Genomic DNA, 17,041 nt, shown 5'->3' on the forward strand with positions numbered 1-17,041 from the left:
ATCTCGCTAATAAATTGCGACATTAAGCTGCTAGCTAAGGTCCTCGCCACGCGTCTCACAAAGCATATCCCATTCCTGGTCCATCCTGACCAGGTGGGGTTTGTGACGGGATGCGAGGCTCGCGACAATACAATCAGGGCACTCACCCTCATGCACGGGAGAGGGAACGCTGGCGGAGGCCTCCTCTTGCTGTCCACGGACGCGGAGAAGGCCTTCGACAGGGTATGTTGGGTGTACTTATTTGAAACACTAGCTCACATGGGGCTGGGACCGCACATACGGAACTGGATAGAGGCACTATATCGGGAACCAACTGCCCAGATACTGGTCAATGGGGCATTAACGGACGCCTTTACTATCCACAATGGCACTAGACAGGGATGCCCCCTGTCGCCGCTCCTGTTCGCTCTCGCTCTAGAGCCGTTCCTCACACACGTCAGATACAACACAGACATAACCGGCCTGACGACAGGTCCAGTGCACCACAAAGTAGCGGCATACGCGGACGACCTGCTTTTTGTGGTGACCAACCCAGTAATCACCCTCCCAAACATTCTGAAAGAACTGCGGACATTTGGGGACATATCAAACATGAAAATCAATTATAGCAAATCGTACATCCTCAACGTTAACATCCCCCCCCGGGAGCGCGGACCCCATACGAAGTAGCTTCCCCTTTCAATGGACCGAAAACAAAATTAGGTACCTGGGAATTTGGCTGTCCAAAAATAGTGGAGACCTGTTTAGGGACAACTTCGCAGACATCCTACAAACGTTTCAGAGAGACATGCGGGAGTGGTCATACCCTCATATCTCGTGGCTAGGGAGAGTACAGGTCATAAAAATGAACTTCCTCCCACGCCTCTTATACCTCCTCCAGGCCATCCCCATTGTAATCCCGAGACCCTTCTTTATATCACTTAGGAAAGAAATGACCAGGTACATATGGAGCGGGGGGGAACCTAGAGTAAAATTCACCACACTGTCCCGGCCTAAAGACAGAGGAGGACTAGCCCTCCCAGACTTCCACCTGTATTCCGCGGCCACTCACCTACAGAGGATCATAGAATGGTCTAAAGACGGTGTGCACAAACTGTGGAAAACGGTAGAGGAGGAGGAGGCAGGTAGACCGATTGCGGGTCTCCCATGGAGCAGCGACTCGGCCGCAAGGGACGACATGTCCATATACACGAACAACACCATGAGAGTTTGGCGGAAGGTCATGCGGAAGGGGAACATGTCACCATACCCCTCCCCCCTCCTGCCACTGACGCATAATGAGGACTTTCCCCCCGGACTAGATCCACGAGTACTCAAAAACATCATCCCTGACACATCCCCGCGCCTGCATCACACCCTCCAGGGAGGGGTCTGCAAAACGCTAACGGACATGCTAGGGGAAGGGTCCCCAACCTTCATGCACCGCTTTCAGTACGCCCAGTTCACTAACTTCATACACACCCTGCCACAGGGACCAGCGCTCACCAGAGATCACACCACAATAGAGAAGATCAGCACACACCCAGACCCACTCCCACACGGAGTGTCCTTCCTATACTCCATGCTACAATCAGAACTCCCAACTGAGACACCCCGCTTCATGGGAAAATGGGAGGCAGCCCTAGGTAACTCGTTCACGGAAGAGGAATGGGAATCCATATGCTACCTCACACACCACTGCTCCACACACAGCAAAATGCAGGAAACAGCCTACAAGCTCCTGACACATTGGTATAGGACACCACATCTCCTACACCAAGTAGACCCAAACCTCTCCAGTCTGTGCTGGAGATGCGAAAAAGAGGAAGGCACACTGAAACATATCTGGTGGGATTGCGCGCTCATCACTCCATACTGGCGGGGGATACACAAGATGCTAGGGAAGTTCACGGATGTGCCACCCCCCTGGAACCGGCGGCGATGCTCTTACATCACACACCAGTTCCCCATTCTAAATATAAAAAATCCATGAGTATCAGAATTCTTAATGTAGCCAAACGAGTACTCCCCCAATTTTGGAAAAAACCTGTGACACCACCGCTGATGTCTTGGTTTAACCAAATGGAGGAGCTACGGAAAATAGAGGAACTGACTATGACAACAAACACTACCCCAACGACATACACAGACATATGGACGCACTGGATCCTAGAGACAGCAAAGGCGAGATTCCAACTGGAACTCAGAACCAGTCCTGACATACACCTCACCACCGCTGGATAGGACACGGAGACTAGGCACCCAAGACAACAGAAGACAACTGACAGACGACCATCCCGACACCCCCCACTCCCTTCTTCCTACCCCCCCCAACTACTAAGGAGACAATACCACCAGAACCCACCCGACCCCATACATCTAACGTAGGGAAATTGTACCCGAAACGAAGTCACTCATGGGGTCACCTGCAGTACCTCTAACACTTAGAGACCACACTCGTAGAGACCATGAGAAAAAGACATATACTCACCCCAGACGAACTAAGCTCGACCTGACTGGAAACACAACCACCTGCTCCATGGAGGGAAACCCCACACACAACACTTGAACGCACCCCTACACAGACTTTTTTTTTTTTAATTCTTTATTTTTGTTGCGCAGTTGTTCAATACAATCGCTTGAGATGCCACAACAGCTGTCTCAGGCTTTAAACCATAAAACATGAAAAAAAACATTTAGCATTGAATTATTGCACAATTTTTATAATTAGGTCATTATGTTCCTACGTTACAGCCTTCTATTTAAAATTATCGCTAGATCGCCTTAGACTCCCGTTCGGAGGGAAAAGTTATACCTGTGTAGTGTACTCTGTACGTCTATCGTGTGTGCAGGGTTCTAAATATCAATCCCTCGTCTCGCGTGAGTGTTTCCCAATGGTGGTTATGGCGATAAAAAATAAATAAAAAAATTGCCCCACTCCTTGTCTAGTGTGGCTCTGTTGAGGGCCCCAGGTTCTGGCTTGCTTGGTGTGGGCGTAAGTAATCCTATTCCTGGGTCGCCCTATGTGTTTTATTAATACTCGTGTGGTGTCAAATGGTTAGTGGCCCCTGACCGGGGAGGCCGCGGGGGGGCGGAATATTCCTGTGGCCTATTGGTGGCCCGAACATGAGAGTGGTTTACCGTGTAGTGTGCTACTCGCGTGTGGTTTTAACTGTGTGCAGGATTTTTGCCAGTAAATTGGCCTCTAAACCTGGGTGAAATAGTGTGCCTTACAGTGGTGCCTAGGTGCAATGCAAAAAAAAAACAATTAAAATGAAAAGCAAATTCAAAACCAAGAGAAAAACAAGTTATAACGGCAAAGACTTCATTGGTGAAGTGCATCTATGGGTTGGAAAGCAGTCAGTGGTGTCAAGTGGCTGCCTCAGGGGCTCCTCTTCCCCTCGGTACGAAAGGGACAGTCATGGTGGGGTCCCACATATGGGAGCTGGCCGGCTCTTCTGCATGGTTATATCCTTGTGGAAGTCCCAGTGTCCTGAGGAAAGAGTCCACCTCCTGAGTGGAGTTGAGGTGTAGAGTGGTGCCGTTGTGGTCCACCGATAGTGTCTTTGATGCTGTCCAGCGGTATGTCAGCTTGGCGTCTTGGAGGCGACGGGTCATAGGGCGCAGGGTTCTTCTCCATTGGAGTGTAGATCTTGTTAGATCTTGATAAAAGGTAAGATTTGCGGTTTCAAAGTCCAATGGTGTTTTGCCCTTTAGGGCAGCGAAGATGGCATTTCTGTCCGTTTGGGTATGGCACCTTGCGATCACGTCTTTGGTTGCTTGAGGGGGTGCCTGTGGTGATTTCCGGATACGGAATATCCCTGCTATGGTTAGTTTTTGGCCTGTGCGTGTGGCAGTATGGTGGCGACCAGGCGTCTGAAGTATTGTGGCAGCTCCGCCTGACATATTTCATCAGGGATACCCCTAATTTTCACGTTGTTTTTACGGTTTCTCTCTTCTGCTGCATCCAGCTTGTTGGCCAGAGTTGTGTGTGAGGCTTTTAAGTGGGACACTGTTTCTTTAAGGCACCTTACTTAGTTTTGGACGTCTATGATGTCCTCTTCAGCGGTCTTCACTCGGTCTGTGACCGCCTGGACCTCCGTCTTCATTAAAGCCATGTCTGCCGCGGACATTTGTTTCAGCTCCATTAGGAGGTTTTTAATGTCTAGTTTTGTGGCCGGTGTCAGTGCATCAGGGTCAGCTTGTGCACCTTGGGATGGCTGTTGGTCTAAGGTGTCCCCCATGGCGAGCTCCGAGCACGTGGAGCTTGTGTCTGGGTCGGGTGTGGCCGCCATTTTCGGGGCCGCGGTGCGCTGGAGCATGGTGCTAATGTCCTGTGTGTTTTTGCACGCACCTGTTGCTATCCGCTGGGATTTTCGTCCCATGTTTGCCGGGTCTGTGTCTGTGTGCTCCGTGGGCGGTAAGGCTGTGGAGTAGACCGCGTTGTGGAGCGCCGTTTCAAAGGCCCTGTAGTCGGAGTAGGCCTTGGGTGTGCGGCGCACTTTCCGTCCCGTCTGACGGTATAAAAAGGGCATCGATCGGGTGAGCGCTTTGCCCCTCTGCCCAGGCTGTCAGTCAGTAAGGCTGTAAGGGCTGTGAATGGTAGGTTTCTTCCCTTTTAGTCGCGTTGTTGTCGGAGCTCGCTGAACATGCGACCGCTCCGTTCCGTGGTTAAGCTCCGCCCCCCCCTACACAGACTTGAATCACATTTATAACGATAACGGGGAACATATTGGCCCGATGACACTATTACCACGTACACTCCGGATAAAGGGCTATACGTACAACCTGACGACTCAGGATGGAGGAGAACTCCACACATGCTAAGACCCACTACTATAACGAACACCACCAGCACCATACCAATCATAGTGGAATTCAAAACACCACCTAACACTACCCCCCGTGCACCCAAGATTTCTCCCCACTCTTCTTCCGAGCAGGGAGCCCACCTGAGGATTACTCCTCTTCGCCACCCATACACCCAGGGGAACAACCGGACTCCGGCAAAACCTTGGGCCCACGACCCTGGAGATGGGGTCAATGGACCTGTGGCAAGGACCCCCGCTAAGGCCTCGGGCCGAAGACACGGGACACTTAAGCGGCAACGCACTAGGAGAAACACCGGGGGCACCATGACTCAGGGGGCCAAGCACCAAGCAGATCAAAATGCCCACTATGGAGACGCTGATCCCGGCCTCAATGGAGCAACGGATCAAGAAGGCAGCCCCCCACAACCGAGTGGACTAGACTGCGCAAAATACAACTCAACTCCCCCAAGTGGGGTGGGCTGAACAACAGCATTTACTACATTTGAGGCCTTGGACTGATCCAAGCAACCGAAAGAGACACCTTGTATTACCCTGAGGGTTCTACCCATGAGGACTCTGTTTACATACTCCATGATGTTTAACTTTTTCTTTTCACAGTTAACACTTTATGACTGCAACCTAACAGTTATAAGCTATGCCACTGTTATGGTACTTTTTAGCAGTAAACCAAAATGTTTAAATGTCTATCTGTTCCTGTCCAAATTAAGAAAATTGAATTGCGTATATACGCTGAAGTAATTCAGTCTGACACACGGAGTTCAGGTTAAAATAACTTCGAGAAAATTTATTGGCAAGTGAAGAAAAGCGGGCGCACAGGCCCTTTTAAGAGGCATTTTGCGTCATCATTGATTATCAAGACATTAGTAAATACACATCATTAATTGGATTAATTGTTAAGTGTCTGGATTAGTGTCCACCTATCAATATAATTAATTGGCTCAAAAACTAAGTGGTTAGCTATGTGTCCACCCACCGAGAGGTGGTATTGTTTGGACACGGGTGGGGACAAGGGGCTCAAGCGCCATTTCCCTTAGCATGAGGTTTACTCGGTGGAAAGGGGGGCTTGAGCGTCATTTTACACGGTCAGTGATGTCAGGTCTTGTGGTCAGGTGCAAGGTCTCTTATGAATAGAACATTTCATTACTACAGTGTTCTCATGGCCTTCAATTTATACTATGTTGCGAGTTAGGGGAAATTCAGCAGTTCCTGAGTTAGTCATGTCTTTATAGAAAATACAGTCTTTGTCCATTGTGTTAGATGAGCTGGGAAATTCTGTCATGTAATGTACCGTATTTTTCGCTCCATAAGACGCACCTCACCATAAGACGCACCTAGTTTTTAGAGGAAGAAACCCAGAAAAAAAATATTCTGAACAAACTGTCCCATAGTGTTTCTTACTATGGGACAGTTTGTACAGAATATTTTTTTTCTCCCCTGTCCCATAGTGTCCCCCCCTCCCATAGTCTTCTCCTCTCTCCCATAGTCTTCACTCACCCCCTCCCCATAGTCTTCACCCACCCCCTCCCCATAGACTTCACCCACCCCCTCCCCATAGACTTCACCCACCCCCTCCCCATAGACTTCTTCCACCCCCTCCCCATAGACTTCATCCACCCCCTCCCCATAGTCTTCATCCACCCCCTCCCCATAGTCTTCATCCCCCCATCCCCATAGTCTTCATCCACCCCCTCCCCATAGTCTTCATCCACCCCCTCCCCATAGACTTCATCCACCCCCTCCCCATAGTCTTCATCCCCCCATCCCCATAGTCTTCATCCACCCCCTCCCCATAGTCTTCATCCACCCCCTCCCCATAGTCTTCATCCACCCCCTCCCCATAGACCTTATCCACCCCCTCCCCATAGACCTTATCTCCCCCCCTCCCCATAGACCTTATCTCCCCCCCTCCCCATAGTCTTCATCCACCCCCTCCCCATAGTCTTCATCCCCCCCTCCCCATAGACTTCATCCCCCCCCTCCCCATAGACTTTATCCCCCCCTCCCCATAGACTTTATCCCCCCCTCCCCATAGACTTCATCCCCCCCCTCCATAGACTTCATCCCCCCCTCCATAGACTTCATCCCCCCTCCATAGACTTCATCCCCCCCCATAGGCTTCATCCCCCCCATAGACTTCATCCCCCCCTTACTGTCCCCCTCCCCTTACTGTCCCCCTCCCCTTGTCCCATAATTACTTACCTGTCTTGTAGCGTTGGCCAGCAGCACAGGGCGCACCGCGGTAGTGGAACTTGAATTTCATGTTCCGGTTTCCGGCGGAACTGAAAGGAAGTGCGCACTCAGCTTGTGCACACTTCCTTTCAGTCCCGCCGGAAACCGGAACATGAAATTCAAGTTCCACTACCGCGGTGCGCCCTGTGCTGCCGGCCAACGCTGCAAGACAGGTAAGTAAAGCTTCATATTCGCTCCATAAGACGCACAGACATTTCCCCTCACTTTTGAGGGGAAAAAAAGTGCGTCTTATGGAGCGAAAAATACGGTAGTTTGAAAATGAAGAAGTCAGGTTATGAGGACAAAATGGAGGATCCGTCACAGTATGAGGTCAAAATGGAGTTAGTGCAATAATTCAATACAAGTTCAATAAAGATTTTTAATAATTCTACATCAGTCCCCCCTATGAAATGTTAGATTCTAAGAGATAAAACTTTATTTGTTAGTACCAGAAGACGTGTTAACCCAAAGGCACAGAAACCCCGTGGCCGCTAGCTAGGTGTTAATGCAAAGTGCAAGTCTGTCCCTAAATCTGACCCTAATAGGCTAACTCATCGTCGGTATGGCTCTCGAACACTTCACTGCCATGGGTGGCCCATGGTGGCTTGCCCACCACTTCTCCACACGGGGTCTTTACCATTCACTGACAGATGCTGTCCTTAAGCTGGTCCCTTCCTAGAATTCTCGCACTTTATCAACAAAAGGGATAGTTTGCAGCGGTAAACAGGGTGAGTTGAGATCTTGGAAATCTTGGTCATCAACTTCGAGATGTGTGAAAGTGGGTGCCGCTTGGTCAACAGTCTTCATGAGGGATTTCCTCAGACAAGGGAGGACACAACAAAAGAGAAGAGCAAAGATAAAAAGAAAAATTAGTATTGCCATACCAATATGCATTAAAGCCTTTTGCTATCCTGTCATCCAACCAAACCATCTTTCCCAGGGATCTTTTATCCCAGAATTCCTTTTTAACTCTTCAGAAAGTTCATTTAATTTTTCTATGGCTAATGTAACTTTACCATTAGGGCCTGTGTTTTCTGGGATGTAGGTACAACATGTCATGGTGTCGGGCAAAATTTTACATACTCCTCCTTTTTCAGCTAGAATCATGTCTAAGGCCATTCTATTCTGGAAGGCCATTTGGGATGTGGTCTGCAACTGTTCGGCCAATCCCTGGAGGGCATCTCTGGTATAATTAACAAAATGCTGTTGGTTATAGTAAATGTAATTTATCCAATTAAAATTCTTGTTTGCGGTAACTATGGTAAAAAGTGATTCAAATCCTGCAGCATCTCTTCATCTCTTGCTTTAAATTCATTGGGCACCCCCCTAGGCACCCCAACGGCATCAATATAAACATGAGGATCAAAGTTTCCTTTCACTGGGGCTTCGCGCTTAACCTTAGTGTGCCTGGACTCATGGGTGTTGAGGTGTGTGTCAGAGATGATGTGTATGGGCATAATGGCTTTAGCCAAAGTACACTCCCCCCACCACTCTTTGTCCATTCTGGATCTTAGCTGTAAATCCCCACACAACCAGTAAATATCCCCTAATGACCTAGTGTGAAACTGCAACAAGTTCATGGAGACATTTCTGTAGGTAGCACAATACCCCTTAGAGAAGTTACCCAAGAATTTACCAATTCCATCATAATTAGCATAACAAGTGTAATTACCTTTATATACTGTAATACCATCTGGGGGTTTGACATCCTTGGTTAGAAGAGGATACTCTACTGTCCATGCTTTACATATGGACCTGTTGAAATCGTAGTGATAGGCAAAAAGACTCAAAACACATTCTTCTATATCTACTGGCAGGGTTAAAGGCACAGTACCCAGGTGAGGCCGGGCACCGCCACACACATAGCATGCGGTCTTGTTATGCTTATTAGCATTATATTTCATCCATTCTAACCATATATTAACATCATTAAAACCTGTTTCAGCGGCCATGGTATCTTCAAAGGTAGGGTTAGCAATGGCCATCATGTCTTGAAAGGTCTGGATGTGTGGTTTTAATGGGTTAGGGACCATATGAGTGGCCCCTTGCCACTCAGAAGAGTTGCACATATCTTTGAGGTAGAAATGCCCTAACTTGTGGTAGGAACCCTTTTTCCAATACATTCCCATCACATATTGGTCTGCATCTGTTGGACTTGGATGCTCAATATTAAGGATTAATTTCATTGGTGTACCCCCCCCCCCCCCAGGCTTTCTCAAAGTCATTCTCTGGAGAAGGGATCTGCCATGATCATCTACTTTAGATAAGGCACTTTTTGGTTTGTAACCCCAGGCAGGCCCGGCATTCCATCCCGCCGCCCCCCAATGGTCACAATTGTGCCCCCATTGTTTGTCAACTACACAAACATATGGGTCTTTTGCATGAGAGATATCTCTATAGATATTCTGAATTTGTGATGTAGGGAATGGGCATTCTACGATGTCACAATAATCAAAGGTATAAGTGGCCACATGGGTACATGATGAATTATACCAGAAGGTGTACCCACTAACATCTTTGGTGATGGCTACTTGCTGAGCCTTAATTAGACTAATTAAGGAGACAATGTACCAGAGGTATCTGCTTCCTCTGGGGCAGGAGACTTCTTGCAGTGGGAAGCGTGGATCCAATGTGGCCTGCCGGCCAATTTGACGGAGGTTGCGGTGATCAGGAGAACTTGGAATGGACCGTCAAATCTTGGTTCCAGGGTATTTTTCCGCACAAATTTCTTAACCAGAACCCAATCTCCGGGAAGCAGGTTGTGGGTACCTGTATCCAAATCGGGATCTGGAATTGAAGAGAAAGCTTGGGCATGTATTTTGTTTAAGGCACTTGCAAGTTCAGTTACATAGTCTACTAAAACATCTGATTGGAGCTGTAACTGTTGCGGATAATAACAACCTAGTCTGGGTGCTGTCCCAAATAGAATCTCATATGGGGATAATGAGTGCTTCCCTCTAGGTGTGTGCCTAACGCTGAATAAAGCTATTGACAGGCTTTCTGGCCAGGGCATCTTGGTTTCTTGTGACATTTTTAACATTCTGGCTTTTAAAGTGCCGTTCATGCGCTCTACTTTGTGGGTGGTAAGGGGTGTGAAAGGCTAGGGTCACCCCCAGAGCAGTCCAAATTTCTTTAGTCACTGTTGCTGTAAAAGCTGGGCCCTGATCACTTTCAATGACTTCTGGAAGTCCGAATCTACATACAATATCTGTAAGTAGGCGTCTTGCGGTTGTTTTTGCAGTGATATTGGCCACTGGGTAGGCTTCTGGCCAGCCTGAGAACATGTCCACTATCACTAGTGCATATTCATGAGGCCCACTCTTGGGCATTTGGATGTGGTCAATTTGAATTCTCTGGAATGGGTACATGGGTTTTGCCAGGTGTTTTGAAGGCACTTTGATTGGTTTTCCTGGATTGCATTTTGCACAAATGACACAGGCCCTACAGAAGCTGTTGATCAATGTTGTGATTCCAGGTGCTTCATAATACTTTTGTATGAGGGCGGCCATTAAGTCTTTTGACAGGTGTGCAGGCCCATGTGCCCATTGGACAACTGCTGGATATAAATTTTTTGGAAGGCAGAATTTAAAGTTGTTGTAATATATTCCGTCCTTTAGGATAGCTCTTTTCTTCTTCCATTTCTGGATTTCTTCAGGGGTGATTGCAGCTTGCTGTTCTCGCAAAATTCTTAAATCAGTAGGAAGGGTTTGCAGAGCAAAAACAGGAATTCTTCTTCTTGTCCGGACACTTCTTCATCCACTTCCTGCAAATCTCTGGCTGCTTGCTTAGCGGCCTGATCAGCCAAATGGTTGCCCTTTGCTTCATCTGTATCCAACTTCCCATGTGCCTTGACTTTCAAAACGGCCACTTCTTCAGGGAGTAGGAGGGCATCCATTAGTTCCTTGATTGCAGAGCTGGCGGTGGTAAGAAATCCTCTTGTCTTCCAAATGAGGCCGAAGTCATGTGCCACACCCAGAGCATATCTTGAATCTGTATAGATGTTGGCACGTTTTCCTTCGGAGATTTTGCATGCTGAAGTCAGGGCTTGTAATTCAGCTTCTTGCGCAGACATTGCTGGCGGTAAAGATGATGATTTGATAACTTCATCTGTTGTGGTTACGGCATATCCTGTATGGTATTTTCCTTCTTCATCAGCATATCTTGAACCGTCCACAAACAGGGTAAAATCTGGATCTGGTAATGGATTCTCATGCACAGTTGGTAAGTGCACTGTCTCCATTTTCATCTGTTCAAAACAGTCATGAGGTGTTTCTGGGTCATAATCATTCACTATGACCAGATCTTGAAATTCCTTTTCCAGGAAATGGCGTGGCCATGCTTCAAGAAGATCAGTTGTTGGGTATTTGGCAATACCATTTTCCTGTAGCTGTGTTTCATCCCTGGTGGCCCATAACTTTGCCATGGGCCCAAGATCATTCCATGACCTTGTTTTCAACTTGGTAACAGGAATATGTGGGATAGCAGTATCCCAATGACGGTACAGGTAATTGAGTTCTGGAGGTAATTGGATCAGAACCATGCTATTGCCTTCAGAGTCACAATAGAAATCTTGAGCAGTGAGCTTCACATCAATCCAGTGGTAAAGCTCATCTTCGTAGCAAGGTTCAGGAGTAATGTTCGGCTTGTACCACATGGTACAGAAGGCATAATCCGGTCCTTCACAGAGAGGTGTCTCGTCTTCGTAAAATGTTAAATGTGGATGCATTATTTTCTTGATACATCCACAGAGCAGGTAGATGTAGGTCTCATCTGTGATAAATCCATAGTAGATACCCCCCTCAGGGAGTGGAAGAAGAGTGGATGGATTAAGAACTTGACATCTTTGTATGGAAATGTTGTCAGGCAGGAGAAGATGACATTGTAGGCGCAGGTGTCTGGCTGGAGACACGTGCTTGAGCTGGACTTGGTTGATAATGGCAGAAATGTCATGAGGGGCCAAAACAACCAGAGGGTGGCCAAGGACTAGGTCTGCAGTTCTTTCAATGAGTTCTCTTGCAGCAAAAACAGCCCGAAGGCAGGAAGGAGTCCCTCTGGCCACAATATCCAGCTGACATGAGAAATATCCAATAGGCCTCTGGCGGCCTCTTAAGTCATTAGTTTGGGTAAGAACTCCTGTAGCATGGCCTTGTCTCTCAGAGACAAATAATTTGAAGGGTTTGGTTTAGTCTGGTAGACCCAAGGCAGGAGCAGAAGCTATGGCACGTTTAAGAGATTTGAAATTATCCAGAGCTTCATTGGTCAGGCAGAATGGGTCTGACTTGAGTGCATCATAGAGAGGTTGCATGAGCAGAGAGGCTTCTGGGATCCATGCTCTGCAGTAGGAAATGAGGCCTAAGAAGGCATGAAGAGATTTAGAAGTCCTTGGAGGTGGGATATCCAGTACGGCCCTTACTCGGTCCCGAGTAAGGTGTCTGGTACCTTGAGATAGGCAATGACCAAGGAAAATTACTGAAGGTTGGCAGAACTGCAGCTTGAGGAGTGAAGCTTTGCATCCTTGTTCTGCCAAATAGCAAAGAAGACTAATTGAACACTTTTCAGTAGTGGGTATATCATCTCCACAGAGCAGTAAATCATCCACATACTGGAGCAGAACAACTTCTGGGTGTTCAGCTTGCCATGGGTCAAGGATGGTGCACATGGCTCTTGCAAATTGACTTGGAGAATTTTGTGCCCCTTGGGGCATGACAGTCCAGGTATACTGTTGTATTTCATGGGTGAAAGCAAACAGGTATTGACAGGATGGGTCCAGTGGAACACTGAAAAAGGCATTAGCCAGGTCAATGACTGTGAAATATTTTGCAGATGGTGGGACTCCAGAGAGCAGAGTGTGAGGATTTGGTACAAGAGGGGTGTCCAGGACAGTTGCTTCATTGACGGCACGGAGATCCTGAACCATCCTGTACTTCTCTGGCTCACCTTTTGGAGTTTTCTTCTTCACAGGAAATAATGGAGTATTACATTCTGATTTACATTTCACTAGAGCACCCTTCTCCAAGAGTGCTTTGATTTGGATAGAAATGGCTGCAGCCTGTGCTGGTTTTAAAGGATATTGTGGTTTTCTTGGTAACTTAGCTCCTGGAATAAGCTTTACCACCACAGGTGGGACATTTAGGTGACCTATGTCCTCTGGGCCTGAGGACCATAATTTAGCAGGCACCTGTGTTTTTAACACTTCTGGAAAATTGGACCTCGGTTCTGCTGCTTCCCCACGGGGTCCTTCTAAATGCAGCATCAGAGGTAGGGAGCACAAGGCTGAGGTGTCTGATTCAGATAGAGGTGTAGACATTTCTACTTGTCCATCTGGAGTGAAGGTGATAGATGCCTGCAGGCGTGAGAGAACATCAGCGCCTAACAGGTTAATTGGGCATGTGGAGGATACCACAAAGCGAGCAAGCAGGCGAGTGCCAACTCGTAGTGGAGTTGTTAAAGGGCTGTGTCTTGGCTGGCCATCCACTCCAACACAAGAGACATCAATATTTGACAGAAAGGATGGGTCTGGCAGGTCTTGTTCTCGCAGAACACTACGGGCTGCACCTGTGTCAACAAGAAATGTGGTTGGTTGGCCCTCAATGGGTAAAGTCACTGTAGCAAGTGGCCCCCCCTTGTCCCCTGTAGACACTGCCATGACAGGGGTTAATGACACAGGCTTGCCAATTTCCTAATCATCTGGTTCCTCAACTATTGGAACTGTTTTAGTGGCTTTGGGAGCCGGGGCAGGCTTGGGCAGCCTCTTGGGTTCTTTCTTGGGTTCAGGGCAATCACTTCTAAAGTGTCCCTTGGCCCCGCAATTAAAGCAGATGTCCATCCTCAGGTTTGGTGCCTTTTGGGACAGGAGTGGAGCGGGACACCATGAGAGGAGCTGAGGTGGGTCTTCTTGGGATCTGGGCAGATTCCAGACCTCTAGCAACTAAAAGTAAAGTATCCAGAGGAACAACCTTATATTCAGGGCGTGCAGCAATGATTCCCTTGCGTATGGAATCTTTAACACCTTGGACAAATGCACCAGACAGCATTTGTGAATGGATCTTATCAGTAAGATCAAACCCCAAATCTGTAAACATTTGATACAGTCTTGCATGAAACCTTTCCACTGATTCTCCTTTATCTTGTATAACATCAGTAAGGCCAGCAGCCTGATCTGCAAGTTTGTCCTTAGCCCATTCTCTTAATTGGTTGCAAAAAGTTACTCCGGAGGGGTAATCAACATCACTGGAGAGCAGATCTGTACTGAGGTGGCGGGCCATGCTGGGCCAATATGCATCCCCTGCTTTAATAGCACAAATGCTCAGTAAATCACGCCATGCGGCGGAATAAGTCTTTTGAATTTGAACTATCCCTCGGTAAAAAGGCATAGGCTGCTTTTCTGGGTCAGGGAGTGATTTCATTAAAGCACTAGCTTGAGTGGGGTTGAAAGGCAACATATTTAGGAGGGGCCCGTTCTCCCCGACCCTTGTGTCCAAAGGGATCATCGATAGAACGATGAGCTGAGGCTCCCGCAGCCTCCAATGAGTCCTGGGATACCCTGTCATCCTCTTCCTCCTCGATTTCTACGATCTGGGCCCTTCTACGTGAGGGGCCCGCTTGAGGTGACAGAACCGGGGGATGGGAGGGAGTCCCAGATGCGGGGGTGGCTTGGGGGTCATAATCTTGGGATAAGTAGTCACCGGGAAGTACCGGCATCAGGGGTGCTGAATGACTGGGGGCCGCCATATTGGGGGCGTGAAAGGAAGCTGCATGGGGGTTAAGGGAAGAAGTGGCGGCCATGTTGGATGCGGGCACATCCGGGGCAGACTGTGCCGTACTGGGCATGACCGGAACCTGGGGAGTGGCTTGGGGAAGGGGGTATGGATAATTTGGATAGGGCAGGGCCATGGGGTACGGGAAAGGGTATGGCCAGGCTGGGGAGGGCAGGAGAGTTGGGTGGGGATTTGGGAAGGAGGTGGGATATTGGGCCGGGGTGGGGGCGGTTACGGGAGAGGACGGAGAGGGATTGGTAGGGGTGGGTGTAGAAGGAGGAGCCGGAGCAAGGGAGGAGGGGGTAGTTAGCTGGGCGGGTGCAAATGGAAGGGTAGGGTTATCAACGGAGAGAGAGTGTAGAGAAGAAATGGCAGATGAAATGTTAGGATTAGGTACAGAAGGTAGTGTAGGGATGGATGAGGATGATGGGAATGTTAGAGACGGGGAAGGGGAAAAGAAAGATCCATCAGAATTCAGGACCGGGCAGACAGGGGAGGTGATGGGATGGGCATCGGGAGGATTGGGAGTGGGGAACATAGTCAGCTGGCTATCACCTATTGCTGACTGAACCTTGGGGATAGACATCCCCTGGGCGCCATTTTGGGGCGCTGGCTGAGGGAATACCCCAGCAACACAGTTATTATGATACACAAACAATTTCACACCTTTGTGATTTATTTCTTCCTCAACCCAACCTTCCTGCTGAATGGCTTTCGCTACTCTGTACCATGCTTCAGCAGTCTTTAATAAATCGTTATCTGTGAGCTTGCCTTTCTTCTCTGTCAGTAATCTACGCCAGCTTTCTGGTTGTAATCTACCACATGAAGGCACAGCGATTTTACACACTTTAGCAATTCTTTCAACACCTTTAACCATTTCCTCTCCCTCTCTGTCTTCAACTAAATCACATGCGAGCCAGCCCCTACCGGGCTTACTCAACTCCTGCCCCATATTCCCCCTCCCCCTACACCAGCGTCCTAGATATAGGGAAAGAAAAGGAAAAAGGAACAAGAACGTCTACAATGCTCGACTGCCACTCGAGGAAAGGGTGGGTCCCCCTCAAGTGCGTCTTCCCAAAACGTAGACTAGTCACTGAATCCGCCTACCCGGGGTGGTAGACACGGATTGGAGCGAGGTGAGAAGTGTGTGACCAATCACTTCTCTATCAAGAGAAATAGGAGTGGATAGAGTAATAATATAGGAAGTGTAGAGAAGGTAAAAAGGTAAGGAGAAATCCTTAGAGACAGACACAGGAGTTTGAATGACTCCTAATTAAACAAACAAGACAACAATACAATTGAAATACAGTGCATGCATCACAGTTCAAATAAAATCAACAGTAAACCTTTCCTTTACTCGCGTGACCTAAGTCACCTCCCTCAACCTCGTAGTGTCCCCGCTCGGAGAACGACTTCCTCAAGTCTCACTACCAGCGGCCACAGGAAACAGCAATCCTCTCCGACCCGAATCCTGTCTAGCCTCCCTCGTTACAGCAGTCCACTAACAGTGGCCACCTCTATCCTCACTCCCGTAGTGCCCCTATGAAACCCACTCATAAGTCTCACTACTACGTGGTGCTGGAGACAAGCAATGCCTGCTTGAATCCGCCCGCCACAAATAAAAGAAAATTGGAATTCCACCAGCCTCAGCGCTCGAAGCTGTGGGTTACCACCTCTCTGCAAGCAGAGTTACGTGCACAATGGAGCTAGCTAGGCTGTCAAAGTGACACAAGAAGGATCACAGGAAATTATGAGTCTACACAAAATCCACAGTTCCAACACTCCTCTTTTTCCATACAGCCACAGCCACGAGGCTCCTAAAAGAGGTAAACAGGCAAAGAAGACCCCCAGGAAAACTTCCACAGGTCAACACCCCTTTTTCCCTACAGCCACAGCCACGTGGCTCCTAAAAGGAGTAAACAGGCAACAGGACTCCAGGCAAATCCCCCGGGTCCACCCCCCTTTAACCCAAAAGGGGTAAACTAGCAAACAGGCGAACAGAGGACCCCAGGCAAAACCCCCGCAGGTCCACCCCCCTTTATCCCAGAAAGGGGAGAACAGGCATACAAAGGACCCCAGGCAAAACCCCCGCAGGTCCCCCCCCCCCCTTTATCCCAAAAAGGGGAAACAAGCAAACAATTCAAACACACCCAGGCAACAGATAGACTAAATGCAGGTAAACAAGTGAGTAACGAGACTCCGGGCAAGATATTACCTGTCTTTGATGTCCTCCCGGGAAGCAGT

This window comes from Pelobates fuscus, chromosome 2 (assembly GCF_036172605.1).
Source record: "Pelobates fuscus isolate aPelFus1 chromosome 2, aPelFus1.pri, whole genome shotgun sequence".
NCBI lineage: Eukaryota > Metazoa > Chordata > Amphibia > Anura > Pelobatidae > Pelobates > Pelobates fuscus.